Source organism: Aulostomus chinensis, chromosome 22, assembly GCF_037954235.1.
Source record: "Aulostomus chinensis isolate RoL2024-O1b breed Wild chromosome 22, RoL_Achi_v1.0, whole genome shotgun sequence".
In the NCBI taxonomy this organism is placed as follows: Eukaryota; Metazoa; Chordata; class Actinopteri; order Syngnathiformes; family Aulostomidae; genus Aulostomus; species Aulostomus chinensis.
The window spans coordinates 21,570,949-21,593,890 of record NC_141341.1 but is presented as its reverse complement, the minus strand read 5'-3'; the positions used below and the strand labels follow the sequence as shown (position 1 = coordinate 21,593,890).

Sequence of the window (22,942 nt, the reverse complement as noted above, 5' to 3'; positions counted from 1 at the left end):
AGAGCTTCGTTTATGGATGAAGTGAAAGTGGAATATTTGGTATATCTTTTGGTTAACCTGCGAACATCTGTCACGTTTTAGGAGTCCCACTGGAGCAGTTGTGCTGTTAAATATGTGGTTTAATCCCATTACCCCAAAAAACTGCTTGACAAAGAATTTAAGTAAAAAATCACCTGTACCACAACAAGATGGAAAACTTCAGGTCCCACAGAAACAAACTGTGGCCACTAATGATTAAAACTTGCAGCCCAAAGAAGCCCGACTGACCAATCAAGTGCCTCTTAAAGTGAAAACCTGGACTTATTCATGGAAAACTTTGGTTAAGCAAAACTTGTGTTGTGTTTAGTTCCTTTTGCCAGTTGTTCCATCTGGTAGGACAATATTGGACGCACCAAAGCAATTAGGATCCTGAAACCAAACAACAAAGCTACAAATAGGCTCTACTGGGAGAGAAATCCACGCGGGTAGATGAAAATGAAGGGGACGTTAACCAGACGGTGCAAGCACCCATGAATTTACAGAACTCATCGTTTGTATAAGGCCTATTTTACCAAACTTTTGGTGGAGCTGTGTACTATAGACAAAGGAAGAAACTGTTGAATTTGTGACAGGCCGGACATAGCACCACCTGGTGGCCACAGGAAATGACTTTTTTTTAACTTTTGTGTATTTCTCTCTGTTGCTGTTGCGAGGTGGTCAATTTTGATATTCATCGTGGCAAAGGAAACCACAGGAGCTGAGGACACGTACCAGCTGTGGTTATCAGAAGTAAGCCTGATGGAATTAAACCTAAATCGATTTACATCAAAATGTGTTGTCCCCAGGTGATGTACAGCAACATAATATATAATTGGCATGCTTGCTAGTGCCACCTAGTGCATGCAGGAAGTGATATTTGCAGCACAGTGCATGCATTAATGTGCTCCTTCAGGCAAAATCCATATATAATCATGTTGCACCTCTCTCTTATCTAATCAGGGCCACAGGACGACAGCGCCAAGGGCTGAAAGTTCACCTTGGCGGAGGTAAGTAGTGCACTCTGAATGCTTTCAGGTGGATTTCTTCGACAGGGACAATACATATAAGCTTTGCTACATCTGCATGTCTAATTTGCAGTTGTCCCTGGTTGGCCTTTTAAGGAATAAAACACACAACAATAACTGAGTAAGAAAAGCAAATGGAAAATGGGAGATGTGTTTCTCAGTGTTCACAGGTTTGTGTTGCTGCATGAACAGAAAAGATCAAAGTTCCAATGTGTACGACGTGATAACAATAGAGGTGTGTCAGATGTAGATTAGAGACGTACGTGTAGATTATTACATGCATGTGATGGATGCCGACGTTGAGCTACTTCAGATGTTGCCAAGTGAGCCTCGAGCCATATGAAGTATGTGGGTTGAAAGATACCACAAGTGAGGAACACAACTGGAGAAAATCACAGGTTTTGCATGCAGTTTTGATATAAACTGAGAGATTAGTTGAGTGTAAAACATAAACCAGAGGTCACGAACCCAAGAGGACATTAGGCAGTTTAAAGGAAACTCGTGAGGTTACAGAAAGCAGCAGTTATTTTTAATTTTACAAGCTTGTCAAAGTAGGACAGATATAGAACATAATTCTAGACTAGTTTTAAAAGGTACATTAAGAGTGAGGCAACCCACCAAAGGTTCAAGGTAGCAACTGGAGGCCTTAGCTGAACTTAGAATGAGAACTTATTGAGGGTTATAAGGTGAACTGATGATATTTTAAGGCCTTAACACTTTGGTTGTCTGATGTCAGCTGAGAGGTTGTTTCTGAGCATTACAGGAAACGGCCTTCGAGCCTGCTGACTTCTGATGAACTCTGGGGATGTGAGGACACCCTGCGTCCTGAGAGTAGAGGATGGGACATAGAGAAACCAGCAGGGCCAAACCATTTATAGCTTAGTAAGTCATCAGAATCACCTGAAAGTCTAGGCAGCCAATGGGAGCTTAAACCAGAGTGATGTGGTTAGTTTCATGCTTTAGTTAAGATTATTTATGTGCTGGTGGTCCATGACAGACCAGAGAACAGAAGACTGCCATAACAAAAGCGTGAAGTAAGATGTCTGCACAGAAAAGACCTGTTTTAGCGATCATGACATTGGCAGGCCTGGCTCCAGACACTTACACAATAAGAAAGATGTGATCAGGTCATGGCGTGCATATCCTGCCAGGTTGCTGTTTTTGATGAACAAGATCTTATGAGTAGAAAGGGACTTAGATTTGTCCTGGTGTCCTTGAGCACTTTCCCAATGCGTGGTTGAATGTTTGGTTGGAGTCAAAGACGTTCGCTCTGATCAACAGTGATGGTGAAACCATCACATATTTTTTTGTCTCATTAAGAAAGCGCACCTATACTGTTGTTGCACAGTCAGAGTTGTGTAGCTGCGAACTTAGATTCTATTCTACTCTAAAATGAATAACTAAATAAATTTTAAAAAATATTCTACTCTACTCACCTGGGTGTTCACTTTAGGTTCTACTAAATAAAATCCAGCAGTATCTGGTAACTAGTAAGTTTTTGCCCCTGTTGCACCAGTTTGATTTTGAGTCTCCTCAGTAGAGCTTCAACAATGACTCAGTTCGTCAAATGGTCAATAGGATGAAAATGATCTGCCAACTTTTTTAATATTTGGTGACTCATGTCTTATTTTCAAGCAAAAATGTCAGATATTTGCTGGTTCAAGGCTTATAAATATCAGTATTTAAATTTTTTAAATTATTATTTATATTAGGAAATAAGGAGTTTTAGGTTTTAAAATGTAATGTTTGGCTCCAGGAAATGGTGATGAGCATCTTGGAAATTGTTTCAACATTTTACAGACCAAATGAATAATCAGAATTTGAATAAGCATTGATGCGTTTAAGAGTTGGTAAACAGATGTTATGAACAGTTTCTGCTGTTGTTTGTGGCTCTCTCATTTAGCCTCAAGCTAATTATATGCAGCTGGCTTTTCAGCATTGCTGAGTCAATAAGATGTGATGCAGGAGGAAGAAAAAAAAAAACCCTCTTCTGGAGATCAACCGTGAGTACTTTCAAGGCAAACTACTCTTTCTGGGTGATGTAACTATAAGATATCTTGGGTTTGTAGTCTCGAATTTTAACTTTCTTTTTGGAAAAGTCCCGCATCCTAAAGTAACACAACTTTGTTTCATCATGGCAGAGAATAGGTTGACATACAGTCGCCTTCCTTGGGGCTAAATGTTGCCACCAAAGCCTGAACGGCACAGTTCCACCAAGCTGCTCATACTCGCCAAAGACTAAACAACCTCAGGAATTGGTCATGAAAATAAACTAGTTCATGTAATTCGCCATGTCGACAACTCAGTGACCTCCCATCACTCCCCCCTCATATATATTCCATACCATGACCTGTATGTGTTACCTCCTAATGTTTATGCCTTCAGCTGTGTTCCTGGGACCGTTTGTGATGAGAGTTGAGGTTCATTCGTGCCAGTCAGCACACCCACACTGCACTGCTGGCTGTCTGATTCTCAGATGTAGGTTTGTGTGTGTGTCCCTATATGCTGTGGATTAGAATAAAGGGCAACTTTTCGTGTTGACGCCCTGAGCAGTGTCTGTATGGCTTGCAGTAAGTGCCTAATGTGTGGTCACAGTTGGAAGAGGCCTGTCCACATTGCTGTGTCGCCACAGGGCCGAGGACGACGGTTCAGCGCGGCTGCTTCTTTAATGCGCTCTGACCCAGAAACTAGCAGTCTGACCTCTTTAGCTTCTGCTTATAGAACCCCCCCCCCATATACACACACACACACACACACACACACACACACACACACTCACACATACAACCACACAGCTCCTCCTCTTGGCCTTCTGTCCTCTTGTGATGTGACGTTACACCCTCCTCCCATCCACTGTAAACTGTCACACTCAATCAGTCTTGGATGTTCAACAGTTTTTCCCCTCTTCCTTCTTGTAGGACCTTTCCTGCAACCCACATTTGGGTTTCTTTCTGCATGTTGATATTTTGATCCATCCATCCTCTTTTGTTAGTTTGATGATGGCTTTAACTTTTAACTTGTAAGGGACTCAGATCTGCTTGGGGTTCTGCAGAACCGATGACATCACATATAACATCATATATTATGATTGGCTGGACACGACTCTCAAATATCACGTTAAACAGGTCAAAATGCATACAGCTAATGATACATCCGATCAACTTCTAAGGTTTAGGTTTAAGGAGAGGCATTGCCAGTAAACACAGGAGCCCTTGCTCATCCAGTACCCACACCAGTATCACGTTCTCTTGCTGCAATAATTGTGCTTTATGATATTATTACCTCAACAGGCAGCTTTTACTGCCACAAATCCAGACTACTTTGTCCAGCTCCTCACGTGGTATCCCAAGGCATTCCCAGGCCAGCTGAGAGACATTGTCTCGCCAACGTATCCTGGGTCTTCCCTGAGGCCTCCTATCCTTGGAACATGCCCTGAACATCTCCCCAGGGAGGCATCTGGACCCCATCCCCGAACTGAAGATGGCACTGCACCCTTTTCTGGGCAAGAGCCATGGACTCGGACTTGGAGGTGCTTATTCTCATCCCGGCCGCCTCACACTTGGCTGCAAACCGATCCAGTGAGAGCTGAAGGCCATGGCCCAATGAAGCCGGCAGGACCACATCCCCTCAACACCCTGAACCCCCAAATAGACCTTACCAGGAAGGCTGAGAAGTGTGATCCCACAAATGTTGGAACACACCCTTCAGTCCCTGTTTTTAAAAAGAGGGACTACCATCCAGGTTCTGCCAATCCAGAGGCACCAACCCCCATGTCCAAGGTATGCTGCAGAGTCATATCAACCAAGACAGCTCCACTGCATCCAGTGCCTTGAGGAACTCTGGGCAGATCTCATCCACCTCTTGGGCTCTGCCACCGAAGAGCTTTTTGACCACCTCGGCCACCTCAGCCTCGGAGATAGGTTGGTCGTTATTGACAACCTGTGATGAGGACAGATTAGGTTCAAATCAGGGGGGCCATTCCTCCTGATCACGCCTCTCCAGGTCTCACTGTCGTTGCCAATGTGAGCATTGAAGTCCCCCAGCAGAATAAGGGAATCCCCAGAGGGAGTACTGGAGAGTGTTCCCTCTAGGGAATACAAAAGGGGTGGTGGGGGTGGTATTCTGAGCTGCTATTTGCTGCATAAGCACAAACAACAGTCAGAACCCGTGCCTCCACCCGAAGGCAAAGGGAGACTACCCTCTTGTCCACTGGTTGAAACTCCAGTGTACAGGCACTGAGCTAAGGGGCAACTAGCATTGCCACCCATGCCCGTCGCCTCTCACTGCTGGCAAGGCCAGAGTGGAAGAGAGTCCAACCCCTCTTGGGAAGACTGGTTCTAGAGCCCTTGCTGTGCATTGAGGTGAGTCTGACTGTATCTAGCCAGAACTTCTCAACCTCATGCACCAGCTCAGGCTCCTCCCCCACTAGAGAGGTGACATTCCACGTGCCCAGAGCCAGCGTCTGCAGCCGAGGATCGGACCGCCCAGGTCTCGGCTCTTGACTCCAAATATCTCACACAGCACCCAACCCCTTTGGCCCCTCCCATCAGTGGTGAGCCCATTGGAGGGGGACCCATGTTAACTCTTTGGGCTGTGCCACCAGGCCCTCGCTGCCGAGCCTCACCCCCAGGCCTGACTCCAGTGACATACATTGGATTGATGAACATGGTCCAACTTTGTTGTTAGTCATTGGAGTCGTTTGTCTTGGTGCCTCATAATTAATTAACCAATTAAATTTTCGTCTCGTCAATGTACAGACATATCTGTCTTTATTTAGTTGTAGATTGTACATGGTTGGTGTTACATACAGTTGAGAGCAACAGAGCTGCCACAAGAACCATCCTGTTGTCTGCACACCATCTCCATATCCCTGTTGACCTGCACCTCAGCACAGCCCAGACATGGAAGTGTGGGTGGGATTGTGACATAGGAGCTCTCTCTCTCTCTCTCTCTCTCTCTCTCTCTCTCTCTCTCTTTCTGTTAGTCATGTAAAATGCAACCCTCTCTCTCTGTCTTTTTTTCTCTATGGTCATTCAACTTAATAAAGCGTCCAGGTTGACCAGCCAATGGTAGTGAAGCAAATCACTACCAGATGAGTTTCAGCTTCTGGTAGACTGGTGCAAAGCTGTTTGTCAAAATATAACTGCCAAATGTGTGTGTAGGATAGTGGTGTCTACTGGTGTGGTCGGATATTGCAACCAACCTGATTACCCCTCCCCTCATCTGCTCCTTTTTCTATGCATGTAGTGGCTTTCATGTGCAGTAGCTCTGGCATTGCTAACATAAAATATAGAATTGCTATTTGAAATTTTTCCGTTGTTGCATTTAAATTTATAGCTTTAGACATTCTTTTTTTGTTAAAAAAAATACCTGAGACAGAACATAAGTTGGGAATAAGGACTCAAAGATTGTTTTATTTCCGGAAAATTTAATTAAATTTCAGGTTTTCTTCCTTGCATTTTCATGGCACCTGGTTTCACTGTTACAGTCACATTCACAGTCACGAGCCGCCAGTCGCCAGTCTTCAGTCACGAGCCGCCAGTCTCAAGCCTCCAGGTTTCCCCGCTCTCAAGTCTCTAGTCTCAAGTCTCTTTAATTAACCTCTTTTGTGCACCCTCCTTCCCCTCGTCTGCATTTGGGTCTACTTCCCCGCACCTCAACCCCTGACAGTGGCTATGGGGCGTCGTTAGCGTCAGTCTAAATATGCAGTACATAGGTGGCTTTTTCTGCACTTCGGAGTCTGTGAGTACCTGAAGGACACAATACACTTTTTGGGTAAAGTATTGCTTAAAGTTTGTGACTAAGATTGTCTGTGTATTAAAATGGTCAATCATTGTATAAAGTTTGTGTTAGCTGAAGTAGGCTAAGGGTAAAATAGACTATAAACCCCCTGTTGTGGTTGTGCCTGTCAGTGACCTTTGACAACTAAACTCATGAGTTCATCCTTGTGTTTCCGATGTTTGTGCCAATTGTGAAGTTTCCTGAAGCTGAGTGTTTTATTGCAGGTGAGTTTAGGTGAGAGCTGCATGTTCATTCCTCTCCCCTCACAATAAATTGATCTGCAGAAGGACAATTTTCATGAATCTTCAAGTACAATGCAACAGTGGATGAGAAAGGTGAGAGGATTGCACGGCGACCCTGACAAAATTGATCGAGAATCAGATCATTTCCCAAGAAATGAGAAAATTAAATGAGTTCATCCCTGAAGTGAACAATAATCTGTAGAAGTTGGTAAAACTTGAAAAAGAGAATTGAGTTTCTCTTAAAATGTAAATTTTGGGAAAAACAGTGGCCAGTATGGACATCTCACACCGAGCAGATGGAACCAGACCTCAGGAAACAAGCAACAATAGACTTTACTTTTGGCCTTTCGATGAAAGGGAACAGGTGGAGAAGATGGTATCCAGGCTAGTAGCCGAGAGGTCATGTCCAGAGTATCTAGCTGGACACGGTCCCATACGAAGTTACCTCATAGAGAAAGAAGCAGAAACTCGAGGAAGAGGATCAACACAGCGAGGTGTACATGGAGAGAACACATGATTTAAACTGTCACACCAGAAGTTCCAGCCAGGGAAAAACTTTGCTGGAACAGGAGGGACGGATGGACCATGACGATCTACTCCACCGGTCTACAAATTACGGTACAAGTGATGGACTGTTTTACTGGTCCATCTTCAGGAGTCTAAAACCCTGGAATACTTTTCTACATATTTATACACGAGCTGTAGTCTCGCTAAACAAGAAGCATCTGTTTGGTGATAAAGTAACCAACCTTGACTGTTGTGGAGAAAAAGGATGCCTTATTTCTCCATTTTAGTATTCAAACACTTCTTTTCAAACATTAAACAGTAAAACACTGAATGTCCTTAAGCTTATGATGTAACACTAACCCTCTTTTTCTCTCTTCAGCCAAAATGGGAAAAGTTCTGCTTCAGGATGTAGTGTCACATGATATAAAGCTCCCCAGAATACATACTTTAATTCTGTTATACCCTTTTCACACTGAAAAACACATGTCAACGCAGGTTTTTGGACCCACGTTTGCTCGGCATCAGGGTGCATTCAAGCTTCCAGAAGACCCGGGTCTGAACTCCCACTGTGGGGGAAGCGTGCCTGTGTTTTTCTCTGTTGTAAGTCATCGTGCTGACATCATCATTTCACATAAACGTGCGCCGGAACACTGAAAGTTAAACCAACGTCAACATGGACGTCACAGAGTCGAGCGTTAGCGTTGTCGTTGCGTGCATTGCAAACTCAGCGCAGACTGGAAAATGTCCAAGCACAATGACAATATTCTATTTGACCAAGACAAAATGATACATGGGGCTGCACGGTGGTGCAGTGGTCAGCACTGTGGCCTCACAGCAAGAAGGTTCCGGGTTCGAGTCCCGGCTCAGGCGCGGGATCTTTCTGTGTGCGTCTCCATGTTCTCCCTGTTCCTGTGTGGGTTCTCTCTGGTACTCCAGCTTCCTCCACAGTCCAAAGACATCAAGAGGGGACGAGGCTGATTGATACTCTAAATTGTCCGTAGGTCTGAATGTGAGTGTGAATGGTTGTTCGTCTCTGTGTGTCGGCCCTGCGATGGACTGGCGACCTGTCCAGGGTGAACCCCGCCTCTCGCCCGTAGATGCTGGGATAGGCTCCAGCCCTCCCCGCAACCCTTAATGTGTAGGAATAAGCGGAAGATGACAATGGATGGAAAATGATACATACACCCAAGAAAAGTAACAAAACACTGGAAGAATTAACAGGTAAGTGAACTGGATGGAAATGAACAACAAGGTAAAGTCAACAGATTACATGGTCGATGGCCTGCGGCAGACTGGCGACGCATCCAGAGTGTACCCACCTCCAGCCCTGCCTCCGGGATAGGCTCCCGCCCCCCGCGACCCTTAATGGATTAGCAGTACAGAAATTCGATTGCTTAGAGAGGACTGCCAAACAGAGGTGTGCAGCAAAAACACTTCTACAAGTGTTTTTATGCCTGAAGTAAATGTTATCTTTTCCTTTATCACCAGACTGCTTTGTTTGTATGTTAAAATCCCTGAGCTGTTCTGGGGGAGGATGACCCCAGACCACCGACAGTGTTGGTGACACAATGGTACGATGTGCCTTCTCCAGCCGCCCACCCTGAATGTGACATCAGAGGAAAACTCGTCTGCTGAATGTGGTTTTGAAGTGATTATTTCTTTACTTGACTTTTTGCCTTTATTACATATGCAACTAAATCTTGATAAACATAAAATCAGCTGTTCTCAGAAAAGCTCTGTAAACACACACACACACACACACACCACCCCCAACACACTGCTGTTGTTGACTTATATAAGCTGTGTTACTGTTTCTGTTTGACCTCTCACAGTGGTGACAGTTAAAGCTGTGAGAACGCTGCCCAGTCCCGTTCAATCAGGCTCAAGAAGTGTGTGTGTATGTGTGTGTGTGTGTTAGGATCAAATATTACTGTGATGAAACGTAAGCTGAACAGAAGAGTGAGGGTCTATGTGTAAACTACATTTGAAATGTGACATGAGACTCTCATTATGTTAAAACATGTAAAATGGCCACTTGCGTGTGATTATACTTTTGTCTGAGCGTTTATTCCACATCCATGATGTCAGACATCAGCTTCCTCCACTTGTTCAGTTGTCAGTTTATCGGTTTTTCACACTTGCTGAATGAAAACTTTTGTCACTTTTTCTGTAGCTGATTGTGGGCTTTTTTTTCCCGCAGGAGCTTTATTAGTGACTCAGCACTGCATGAGCAACACTTCAGTTCCAACTAGTCAGCCTTTTAACTTGCTAGTAGCAGTCAGATATAAATTAATCACACTGAAAATCTCATCACTGAAACAGACCAGTGGTCTCTGGTTCTACCAGCAAGAGATTCAGAGGCAGTACACAGTAGCATCAGGAGGGCAAAGAGCTAATTGGCAAAACCCACAGTCAAAGGCAGTCACTCTTAGTCGCACTTTTAGCAAGAAAACACATCTGCTAACGTCATGTCATCTTAAACAACACGTGGTCTCCTTATCGACTGCTTGAACCGCCCTGCTGCTTTTTGATCCGTGCTGGACGGTTCTCACCTGCCTGTCATGATTAAATGTTACTGCTAGCTGATGTTAGCTTGGGCTAAGTTGCTGCAGCTGCGGGGTTTTAGCAGGCAGTCGTTTGTTGCAAAATCTCCCAAGTAAAACATGTAATGGAATAAATTGTGATATATTATGCTGTTCTGTTTTACTCCAGTAAAACAGACAGCAGCTCAGATGAGCCGTGTGACGATGGAACTCAGCGGTATGCTACTCCTCATACACAACTTGCTGTACTTCCTAAACAGTGCCAATGAGAGGCTGTTTGATTTATTGTCCTGGGATGTGTGATTTTGAATCACAGAGAACAATTATTCAAATGTTTAACAGAGAGATAAAGCTGCTGAAAAGTCGTGGAGAGGTGAACAATATGAAGCAGTGAAGGCTGTGGTAGCAGCACAGGCAAGCATTTGAACCTACTTTCACCTCTTCTTGTTAGCAAAGTATTGGGCTACAAAGCTAGTGAGCTACTCTGAGGAAGCAGAGTGGGGTTTGGCACCACTTCAACTTTTAGGGTGCATGGAAAATAAGGTCTGAAGGCCCCAGCAACATCCATCCATTCATTTTTTATACCACTTATCTGTTCAGGGTTGGGAGGGGGGGAGCATATCCCTGACATTGGGGCGAGAGGCAGGATTCACCTTAGATGGGTCACCAGTCCGCAAGGCCATCATGGGCATTTAGGGGTTCAGTATCTTGCTCAAGGATACTTCAACATGGTCACCAGCGGAAGTGAGGATCGAACCAATAACCCTTCAGTTGCTAGACACCCACTCTGCCTCTGAGCCGTGCCGCCCCTGCCCCAGCAACACTTGTAATTCAACAAGTTTAGAACAGCTTGTAGCCTTCATCAAGCACGCAGTTTAAATGCAGTCACCAGTGGTGAGCTGCTGTTTTCCTCTCTAGTTACTAATTTCCTCACTTGTGATTGACATGTTGTCTCACATACTTGTCAGTCTTACATGTTGGCCTTTCCTTTGTGAGTAGTCTAAGCATGGTGGCGAAGCGCTCACAAAAGCCATTCACCATGAGCTCACTCAAGCCAAGAAGTCTGGTATGGGAGCCTGTGTGTGTAATATTCAAATGTGAGGAATCATCCAGGAAATGTATAGTAACTATAGAGTATATTATAAAATAATATCTGGGAACTTTATCAAAAAAAGTGTGAATGTTTGGGGTAGTGTGTGTGTGTGTGCGTGTGTGTGTGTATAGGCATGTGTGTTCATGTCAACATGTGTTTGTCACCTCTCTGGACCCCCCCCCCATTTGGCCCGATCCTAAATGTCAGCCCCCCCTTCGTGCAGCGCAGGAGATGTTATGCAACTTTATCCCGACGACCATGGCTCTCGCAGCGTCAACAAAGCCTGGCGGCAGCAGATCTCTCTGCGACAGCCTGTTGTTTTTGTTATTTCTCTCGCTCTGTGAATACGGACGACATTCGTTAATTATATGACCTGATATGTACCGCTTGGTGAGAATCGCCGGCGCTTGATAGCCAGGCAGCTTGTCTTGCTCTGCTCTGAACAAGCTGGAAAGAGGGTGGCTAAAAGATACAAGTCTGTTTGTGTTTGTCTGCAGTGACAAAAACTTGTGGGTGATTTGTCCTCGTTCTAGTCAAGCTCTCGCACGTGGGAGCCAGGGATCGCACCGTCTGATGCCTTTTGAGGCTCCGTTCTCCAAGTTCTCTCTCTCTGTGTGAAGCTATGTAACCAGTGGCCTGGTTGTTGGGTTCTTGTGCACTGAGTTCACCTCTCCCTCTCCCTGGATGAGTCATCGCAGGATAATCAGGCCCAGAGCTTTACAAGGATAACTCAGCCTGACAACATAGACACGCTCTAACCACCATTACCTTCCCGTCAAAAGAATTCTAAAAAGTGATAAAGTGTTTAGAGAGAGGAGGAAAGAGATTGATTGAAGAGCACAGAAACAGCGGATGAGCTTAGTTTGTCTTAACACATTTGCTTTCTCCTTTGCTGACTTTGTGTATGCATGCATGTCTTTGCATAAATAAGCCAGTGCATGGGTATATATGTATATGTGTGTGTGTGTGTGTGTGTGTGTGCGTGTGTGTGTGCGTGCACGCACTCCTCCCCTGCTGGTTTTAGTAGGTCATCGGGTGCAGTGACTTGGCACATCAGGGTTTTCCCCAGGTTAGTGCCAAGGCCAGTGCCCAGGATAATTATGGTATTATTGCATGTGTGTGTGTGTGTGTGTGTGTGTGTGTTTATTTTACCAGAACATTCTCCTCTTCCCTTCATTCCCCTCACATTCCCGCTCTGCACTGTGTCTGCAGCCAGTGTTGCCATCTGTCAGATCTGTGTGTGTGTGTGTGTGTGTGTGCACCCTAAGCTTCAGAAGGAGAAAGTATATTATGCAAATGAGTGAACGAAAAAGGGAAAAAAAAGCAGAGGGTGGCAGCGAGCGGAAGGGCGGAGAAGAAAAAGAAGTGGGATGGAAATGATTGTGTGTGTATGTGAAAGCATGTGTGTATTTGTGTGTTTGAGCGTCTGCCTGAGAGCTGCAAAGTCAGCCATTAATTTGACCCCTTCCTGGCAACGTGAGTGTGTTGTGGTTTGACACTGAGTGTGTGTGTCTGTGTGTGTACCACTGGTTCCTTTACTGGAAGCACACTGTGAATTTGGAGGCATCCAAGTGTTATTTGGTATGCAGGGGTGGAAAGAGCAGCAGCACCAGGTCCAAAATGTCGCACTCCACTTGTAGTGATGCTTTGCTGAGCTGATACTTGATTATAACTGACAGTATTGATGTTAACATTTACCAGAGGAGGATATAGTGTAATAACTATTTTCTCTGACAGCTCATCACATCTGGCTCATTTGTCGACTTCCATTTTTTTGATTGCTGTTGACACTGGAACCAGCTGATTGTTAGCTTAACTTAGCATAGGGGAAGCTGGGGTAAGCAGCTAGCCCAGCTCTGTCCAGAGGGTTACAAAAGAATCCCCATCAGATCCTCTCCATGTTGCAAATGTCACATCTTATTCATCGAGCACAAAGACTGGAGTGTAACTAACATTGTGCAGATTCCCATGATAGAGACAATGTTAGGTTAGGCAAAGGAGTTAGACAGCCGTCACCACTGTTCTCGCTTTAGCTCAGTTAGTGTGCATATCTCGGTAAATAGGTTGGAGGCGGCTAGTTTCACCAGGGGTTGTGTGTCACCTTTATACAGGCTGGGGGTTTCCTGTTGTTTCCAGACTCTATGCTAAAACATGCAAAATCCCTGGGCTAAAGGGAGGACAATGATGAAGGTTGTCTGGGTCTTTAGGCAATTGCAACACATTCTCTTTAGTGGGGTAGGAAAACCTGGTGGTCCCCAGACCACTTGTTGATCAGGGCAAGACGTCATTGGCTGTTGAAGACACTTGGAGTCAGCAACATGCATAAGCTGCAATTTTAGATTAAATCACTGAATTAATAGGTCATTGAGAAGTTCTTCTAATTTTTAGAGCAGAATATGGTCAAACACCGTAGTGGGAAATGAGGAATTACGTTTGAGGCAGCAGTTATTATGTAGAAATTTATCAAGTTTGTGATTTTATCATATTAAAAGCTGCAGATTTATATTATGAGTTTTGCAGCTATTATGTTTGCCGAGGGGCTGCACGGTGGTGCAGTGGTCAGCACTATGGCCTCACAGCAAGAAGGTTCCGGGTTCGAGTCCCGGCTCCATCAGGGGATCTTTCTGTGTGAGTCTCCATGTTCTCCCCGTGCCTGCCTGGGTTCTCTCTGGTACTCCAGCTTCCTCCCACAGTCCAAAGACATCAATTTGGGGACTAGGCTGATTGATACTCTAAATTGACCGTAGGTATGAATCTGAGTGTGAATGGTTGTTCGTCTCTGTATGTTGGCCCTGCGATGGACTGGCGACCTGTCCAGGGTGAACCCCGCCTCTCGCCCGTTGACGCTGGGATAGGCTCCAGCCCCCCCGCGACCCTTAATGTGTAGGAATAAGCGGAAGATGACGATGGATGGATGGATGTTTGCAGAGCTAAGTAGCTTCAGTCTTCATCAGGGTCTGACAACACAATATCACTCTGATGTTGAGCTGTGGGTCCCACAAAGCTCTGATGTAGAACCAGTAGAGGGCGGTAGAAAGAGAAGTTACAGGCTCAATGAGTAAGTAGAGTTGAGCATCGTTCTTCAGACATGGTGGACAGTGGTGGTCAACTCATGTGAGCTTGTGACCGGAGGGTTACAAGTTCGAGTCCCAGAAAAATGGAGAAGCCTAATCAACACCAGTGGGATGCCCTTGAGTAAGGCTCTTATTGCCACCTGCTCCCCAGCTCCCCAGGGGCGTGGCCAACAGGTGTGAAAGTACCTGAGACATCATGCCTAACGTTAGTGGCGGTCGCCACACTGACCATCTTAGCTGCATGAGACACATCTATTTAACAGTATGACGGTTCTGTGTGTCCTGGAGTGTCCAGAACAAAACAGCCAGTGCGACTGCTTAAAAACTCATCACAATTACAGCTGCCTGCTAAAGAGGGCACAGGATTTCTCTTGAACATCTGTGTGAGAAGTGTGCATTGGCCTGGTGTTCGTGGCCTGTTGGCCGTCCTCCGTGCCCTCTTTTTCATACACCACAGAGTGACCCAGGGAAGGCTGGCTATCATGGCCTTTTGCTGCTCAGCCAGCCACTGCTCAACAGTCTGTCCTCCAGGCCCCTCCGCGAGGCCACAGAAAAATTGTCCTTTAAAGAACACCTGGCCAAACTCGATGTGCTGGGGTGCCCCGCAGATGCAACAAGGGTTTCCTGACCACCTCTCTCGGCCTATGACTTTATCTTTCTCACAAACTCCCTGTCCTTCTCCTCCCTCTTCCTCTTCCTGTATATGGTTCATGTTCTTGGAGGAGGAGGAGGAGTTCTCATTCCTGCTGGGAGCATGGCGGAAGAGAAGAAGTGGTAGATTGTGACGGTGGTGCTGCCACCGCCACCTGCTGCAGACTGCTGCTGCTGGACGGGGAGGCGGCAGTTACTGCCGTCGCTACCGTCGCTGGGTTCTTCCTCCCCTTTCCCCAGTTTATTGTTCTCATCGGACGAGGTCGTGGGATCTGCAAAGAAATATAATTGTTGTTTCAATACTCTCGCAGCTGGGGGACAGTGCCTCTCACTCAATGTGAAATATTTACAAAGTGCTGTATACAACTTGGTGTTCGACCGTCTCCTGCTCCAGGTCTTGTTTTGTATGGACGCTTTCTGTCCAGCACCTCTACAGCACAACAGGGTAGTTGTTAGGTTGGGAAGACGGCCGAACTGAAAACCTTGACATCCTTGTCGACAGTAAAGCTTTGTCTCTGCAGGTGAGGGAGGAAGGGACACCTGTGAACTGTCATCTGCTGGAAGAAAAGGTGTTGTTAGAGCCTCCATGGCAAAGAGACTTCCTGTGAAAGTGCCAACCAGGGTGTTGGGTGATCAACTTAAAGTGAAAATATTGAGTATTACAGGAAGAGAGGGTCTGGATCAGAGCAACAACTACATTGAGGCAAAGAGCTGCATGTGTCAAACCCGATTGATGCTAGCTGTCATTACTGTGAATGAAGAAGCGGACTGATGGGCATTTTGGTCCCTGCTCCGCTGGGGTTCCAAGCGAGAATGCGGGGACTAAAATGTGACGTAAACACATAGTGGGACACTGATTGGGTAACTTACCCACTTACTTCGTCTGCTTTGTATCATCATAGCCTCAGCAGAATTCTACAAGTGTAGCCTACATCGTGACTCAACGGCCACTTGAAGGTCTGACCCTGGTACGTGCCAAACTGGAGCTCACTCACACCGAGCACCAGCTGGAAGCACTCAGGGTCTCCTCCACCCTGTACGACTTGGGCCTCTTCCCTCACCTTGTCAGGCTTCTTCACCTGCAACACCTTAGCTAACCCTGCTCAGGCCAGCCTTGACGCCACAGGCGAAGGTGCCAGGGTGAGGTCGGAGGCCCCGTGAAAGCAGAATGCTGGTGTAAAATCCATTGTGCAAAGAGTTACACAAGACATGTTCTTTATGCAGGAAGCTGCATGACAGAGTCAACCCTGCTGTTACACACACCTGTAGAATGTAAAGACGCCTCCGCACGTTTATTGTGGTGTAGATATATGGCTGCTGCATGATTCTGGACTGTATAAACACAAGTAGCTGATTTTATTGACTGGTATTACACTGTCTTAACCCCTTATGAATGTAAAATTTAGCTGCCAACTCGGTAATACAGAAGACACACAGATCAACGGCCATGTTCAACACTTCTAAACACACACACACACACACACACACACACACACTTATAATGTTCAATGTATTTTCATCAACTGACCAATGCGTCACATTCTGCTGATTAAAGCCCATAAAACCGCTCATAATGATTGTGAAAAATGTGCCCATATAAGTATCAAAGAAATCTGTAATAAATAAAATGTATGAACTACATTGAAAGAGACTTTTAGAGAGTGTTTCGAAGCAGAACTTTTGTGGTGAAAGACATCAATTATGGAAGCATACAGAAACCTCCGTTATGTTAATCCTGGCACATCAAAGTCACACCACGAGCACAACCAAATGTCCAGGATAGGACACAGACATTTATATATGGTGTTTATTGTGCTATGGATACATTTTTATGAACTTTACATGAACCTGTACGAACTCCGCCACCGGAAGCAGAAAACTTTGATTTCGTCATGACGACCAACAGCAACAAAAACTATCACCAATATTAGACACATTCTGTATTCAGTGTTTTAAAGTATTTTAATTAGAACAGGAGAAGTGGAGCAGTGCCCCTTACTCGCAGAAGGAAAATGATGGTCAAAGTCGCTGGCACCAGAGGAAGACGAATAACGCTCCACCAATGAGACATTGCAAGTTCCAAGAAATGCTTCCTATTGGCCAGGTAAAATTGAGAACACCTTGGGAAAAATTTAGAGCGCTTGATCAATCAGACATTGCCATTTCGAATGGAGGCCTCCTATTTGCTGCTTCAAATTTAGAACACCGTGGAAAAATTTAGAGCAAGAGGCAGAGAGGAACGAGTCTGCAAACCCTTGAAGGAAGAAATGAAGGTTAAAAAATATGAAAAGGAAGTTAACCTTTGAATCTAATTCTCTGCAAGAGTGTACTTTTTCCTACAAGATCTTTTAAGATCACAGTATCACTGCAGTTGTCAGATGGGGTTATGAGAAGAGCAGAGGAAGGAGTTTCAAGTAACTGATTTTCATTGGTAAAATGAATAATAAACCATATAAATGACCAAAACAGGGATGACCACAGGTAATTCAACACTACTGCAGCAGGCCAGTTAATCACAAGTAGGGAGCGCTTGCATGCAATCTGAAGAAGAAAAATAGTCAAGTCAAAACATACCTACAAGCAAAATTACAAACTTCAAGTGAAGGGAAAAAGCCCTGTTGGTTGCAGTGCGGACACTAATTGAAATTTATGACTTCCACCCTTGTGGGTCGGGTTCCTGCCTCATGTCACCGCAGCACAGGCCCGGCTGGTTGCTTCCAGTGGTCCAATGTGGTCAGTCACGTCAAAGCAAAAACATCTTACAGTAAGACGTAGTCATCGTCTGCCACATCCGCATGTTGTTGTGACTGAACCATCAGGACTCTGATTTCAGACTTGAGACGAAAGTGCACGAAGTGCAAATGTTTTCAAACGATACGCAAAGTCAAGAATGGTTTAAATGAAACTGATGAGAACATAAACCTGCGATACCAGAAATCTGACTTGAACTCACGTGTAATATCTAGACGGGTGACAAGTTGAGCGAGGAAACAAAACATGCATGACATCACGAGAGCTCGCTGAATGTTTGATCAGTTCCAATGCGAGATAGGAGCACAAGTGATGATGAATGTGCTCAACCCTTGTCTCAAAGATGTCTTACCACAAAACAAAGGGTACTGGAACCAGAGACGAGGGATGACTGATATGTTGTTCTGAAGCTCTCAGCACCAGATCTGAGTTTTAGCACAGTCAGCTACTTTTCAACCACACGCTGGCTCTGTGGTGAGCGAAGGGGTTTAGTGCTCTGTCCGAAACACACACTGTTTTAATCCTCGACTGTGTCGAAATCATATGTTTCACGTCACAGGTAATGTTTGCTAAACTGGGAGTCTTGACAGGACAGTTGATGTATTGGCTGTTAAAAGGAGTTTAGTGAGGGACAGCTGCTCTGCAGGGGTGGTAGACTGGTGTCACTGGGTGGCCTCGATAGATAAGGGATATGGAACAAAAGCCATCAGTGTTCATGTTAACGACTTGGGGAAACAAACAAAAATACAGCACTGCTGCTATAAGCCTCCACAACCTGTCACAGTGACCTTGACCTTTAACTAGGGTTGGGCAATCCGGTCTATTAGGCCGCACAATCATGTTTAATGGCGATTGCCAATTTATGATCCAATCACGGGAAGGGTGGGAGGAGTTACATCACTGATGGCCAGCAAGCATGGCATACAGATAAGTTGAGTTAGTGGCAAAGATAAACGCAATGATGCAAATAAAAAAAAACCCACACACACACACACACACACACACACACACACACACACACACAACGGAAGCGGTCCAAGTCAAAAACTGGTCTGGGTTATTTTAACCGCCGGACATAAAACTGTCAATGTTGCTATGTGACTGTAATTTTTAATGTCTAATATTTATATTGTCTGCCATTAACGGGATAGGTTCAATATGAAGCTAATGATGCTTGTAGCCACATAGCATCAAGCTAGCACTGCTAATGCACCCAGTCAGTCCTCAGTAATGGCAGCTTTGGCTCAAAGAGTAACATTCAAGCATGGCAGCAGAGATGGGTTGAGTGCACAACGGCTGCAGCAAGATATTTAGCACAAGAGTAGGTTCCATTTACAAAGCAGAGAACAGACACCCCAGGATCCGTCCATTCGATCACTGTTAGATGATCTATTGCCAATCAGAGCAGCCGACCTCAAACCCCAGTGGAGCTTTGTTCTGTACTTGAAGAAAATCTTCTCAAGGTGTTCCTGAGATATTGAGTTCACATGAGGTGATTATGAACTCTGACCACCAACACATTGTCAGGTCGTCTTAAAGTCCCATTGTGGATGTTTGTAGCCATCTAACAGCCATCTGGCTGGTTGTTAACCCTGTACTGCACTACTTTATTTCAGTCGTTGTACTCTGTTTGTTTTATTTGCACTTCTCAATTAGAACCCAGATTTAAATGTGTCCTTTGATAAAAGCACCTTCCTACATGCCTTAGGGCTTCTTTTCTTAATTCAATTTGTTAGAATTATCTATGTACTGAAAAGCTGTTTCCTGCTCATACTTTCTACATTTGACCTTAATGTTCAATTTAGATTTCTTTGTATTTGCGAGTTTTTATAAATATGTAATTGTATGGAATGTCTTATCATTGCATATCAACTGCAGATCTTTAGTCTCACAGACAGCAGAAATCTCCACCTATTGAAGTCTGGGGATTTCTGAACAGCAGGTGGTTGCTTGAGCAGCAGCTAACAAACCCAAGCACTTTACATTGTGTTAAGGACGCACCCCACTGGCCGTAATCACTTTGCAGCATGGAGAGAGCAGTCGTCCTGCCAGCCAGACGAATCATTACACAATAAAAACTCTGATGAGCATGTTTCTCTGCAAACGCATCGAAAATGAACAAAAAACCTTGGTGTCCCCATTGCTGACTCAGCCCGGCTGTCCTATTATATCGTGCACGAGTTGCTGGTAGGACAGTATTTATAGATGCACAACTTCACCATGTCTTCGCCTCAATTTAAAGGGTTGCCCTAAAGAATTTGACTTGGCTATGTAGTGTGTTGGTTTTTTTTTCTAAATGTTTCAAGCCACTTTAGCATGAAAACCTGGGAATAGTGATTCACTGGGATGTTGTATTTTTGTAGGCCAATCCAGAAAGTTAGCACCATCAAAGGTTTCCTTGACCAAAAGCTAATGTGATGTTTATATGGATTTAAGATTAAAAAAACACTTTAACAAATTAAGGCCATTTGTAGCTTGTAGACTCATACAGCGTCACCATAACGTGCCTCGCGCTCCTTCTCTTTTTGACATGACGCCGTTTGATGTCTGCGACAACCTCCAAGACACACGCAGAACAAAACTTTGAAATATACAGTATTGAGCTTTGTGTTAACCACAGACCTTATTTCAGGCTTTTAATTGAAAACCCATTCAAAAAACAAGTGACTTCCAGACATGGGACCAACCAGATGTCCAACAGTGCAAAATGATTTCCAGGTTAAGGACACATTCCTGCTGCTCTCTGTAGGCCTCTGAGTGAGGCTTTCAGAGACTGACCTCTGAGTCGAGCAGACACCAGTATCAAACCGCATCGCAGCAAATCCCGAGGAATAAAAATGAATCAGGTTTCTGGCTAAAAGATTCCAAACTTGTGATTTACATTCCTAGAAGTGAGCATGCAAACCTCTGTCTGTGTTAGTCCTCCACTCTGCTTCATGCACAAGCAGAGAGTTGCCAGGGAACACAATCCAGACAGCATTTTGAGACACCAAATTAGAGAATATTTTGACAGAATGTGGCTGATCCCTACGGAGAGACTGTTTCTGAGGCAGGTGCTGATTATTTAGAACGTGCCATCATGAAATGACATTTTTTCCAGCAAGTGTGAATGACAAAAAAAAAAGAAAAAGAAAAAAAGAAAAACTGCAGCAGGAAAAAGTCAGCAGCAGGAAGGCGGTACTGATAAAAGTAAGGAAATATCAACGCAGCAAGGTCAAAGATAATTAAAAAGATAATTACATGAAAGCTTTTGTATAAAAATTAGTGGGAGAGCTAATCTGAAATGATGGTACGCATTTAACTTCCTTCACTCCTCAGATAGGTCGATCTAAAGTTGGAGAGTACAAACGCCCTTGATTGTAATCTGGGCGTAACAGGCGCTATAAATGAGCAGAAGAAAGTTGAACTACAGGCAACACGAACGAGGCTTAACTGTATCACAGCACTGCCGTGTTACGGAACATTGTCTGCCTGAAGTCACACTATATCCACGGAGGATAAACATGATTGTGAGCAGATGTGGAGGACAGAGATCTAATGATGTGAATCATACATTCAGTCACATAATGGTGAGTCTAAGTGAGGGAAACAGGAGGCCAATAAAGTTGGCATCACGGATGTCAGCCCACAGGGACATCATTAGATGAGATTAACAGCAACAGAGAGGGGGGATTTTTTTGGCCTGTGGTTCAAAGTTGTCATCTGCCTGACCTTTGACCCCGACATTCTCCGTTGGCGAGGCTTATTAAGTTGGATTTTGCGTGTCCAGAGCTTTCTTGTCTTACTGTGGTACTGAAAAGGTTTATTGTGTTTGCTCTGCATGCGATGTTTGTGTAGGAGTTAGCCGGCCTTGCTAGTCCGCTGAAGAAGAAGTCTGCTGAGGTGTTGTGGACACACACAGATGGCCACATTTTTGTTCATTTGTTTCACTTGTTTTGTTTAAAATGCTGATTCCTATCAAGATAATGTCATCTGACCCAAATATGTCAATGCAAATCTTTCACAACCACACCCTCGACCTAACATATGGAATTGAAGCTGAACCTCTCGTTGTGTTTCCACAGAACGCACTTTTATCTGACCATCAATTAATCACTTTCAAACCTTTTGAACCACTTACAACCCTTCGCTCCCAGGATGCAGGGTTCCTGCTGGTTCCTAGAGTTCTAACAGTAGAATGGAGCCAGAGCCTTCAGCTATCAGGCTCCCCTCCTGTGGAACCGTCTCCCAGTTTCAGTCCAGGACCCAGACCCCCTCTCTATGTTTAAGAGCAGACTTAAGACCTTCCTTGTTGATCAGGCTTATAGTTAGGACTACTTAGACTACTTAGACTGCTGGGATCTCCCATGATGCACTGGGCTTCTCTCTCCTCCTCCTGTCCTCATACGCGTTACTAACTCCTCTTCTTCTCCCCTCATCCCAGATCCTGGTGCTGCTGGAGGAGGCTCCAGAACTGAAGAGGCTCAAGCTGCCACCCGTAGCTCCACCAGCTCACGTCCCCGTCTGTCCATCAGTCTCTCCTCCTTTCTCTCTCTATCTCTGTCCCTCTCTTACCTTCTGTATATCTGTCTTCCTCCATTATCTCTCTTTATCTCTGTCCCTCTCTCTCCTTCTGTATATCTGTCTCTCTCCATTATCTGTCTTTGTCCCTGTCCTGCTCTCCTGCGCTCTTTCACCCAACCGGTCAAAGCAGACGTTCGTTCCCACTGATCCTGGATCTGCTCCACCTTCCTGCTGGTAAAGGAAGGTTCTGGTGGCTGCTGTTGCAGGATGTGCTGCTGATGGAGAATTGTTGGGTGGAGGTTCATTGAAGGAGGGAGGTGCTGGACCTGCTCTACTTGGACAGAGTCAGGACAGAACTTTGGTTGTGTTTTGGCGCTATATAAATAACATTGACTTGACGGAGTGAAGGGTATTCTCACTGTCCCACAGGAGCGCTTCTTTTCCATTTTACCCTGTGTAGGAGGCGAACGGGTGAACAGGCCTGTAATTGCAGTAAAGATGGAAATGCAATATTCACACCAGGACTGCTCGCCTCGCTTAATGGACAACTTCTGTCATCAGTCCCACACTCCCTCCTGTTTTGTTTTTTCTTCTCATTTTTTTGTCTGATCTTTCAACCCTTTCATCACCCCAGGGTGCCAAATGCCATCACCAGCATTAAAAAAAAAAACAGAAAAAAAATCAGAAACAAGAATAAACACCAATCAGCCACATCATTAAAACTACTGGCAGGTTTACGACGAGGTGTAAGACA

At 44.9% G+C, this 22,942-nt stretch overlaps 1 long non-coding RNA gene across 1 annotated transcript; it reads left to right on the top strand.

Moving 5' to 3' along the window:
- Positions 1–741: 741 nt before the first annotated feature.
- LOC147241147 (uncharacterized) lies at positions 742–22,392 on the top strand. The gene is made up of 3 exons (XR_015111159.1): positions 742–768; positions 979–1,025; positions 22,109–22,392. It is a non-coding gene; the product is annotated as an uncharacterized LOC147241147 (long non-coding RNA).
- The last annotated feature ends 550 nt before the right edge of the window (positions 22,393–22,942 follow it).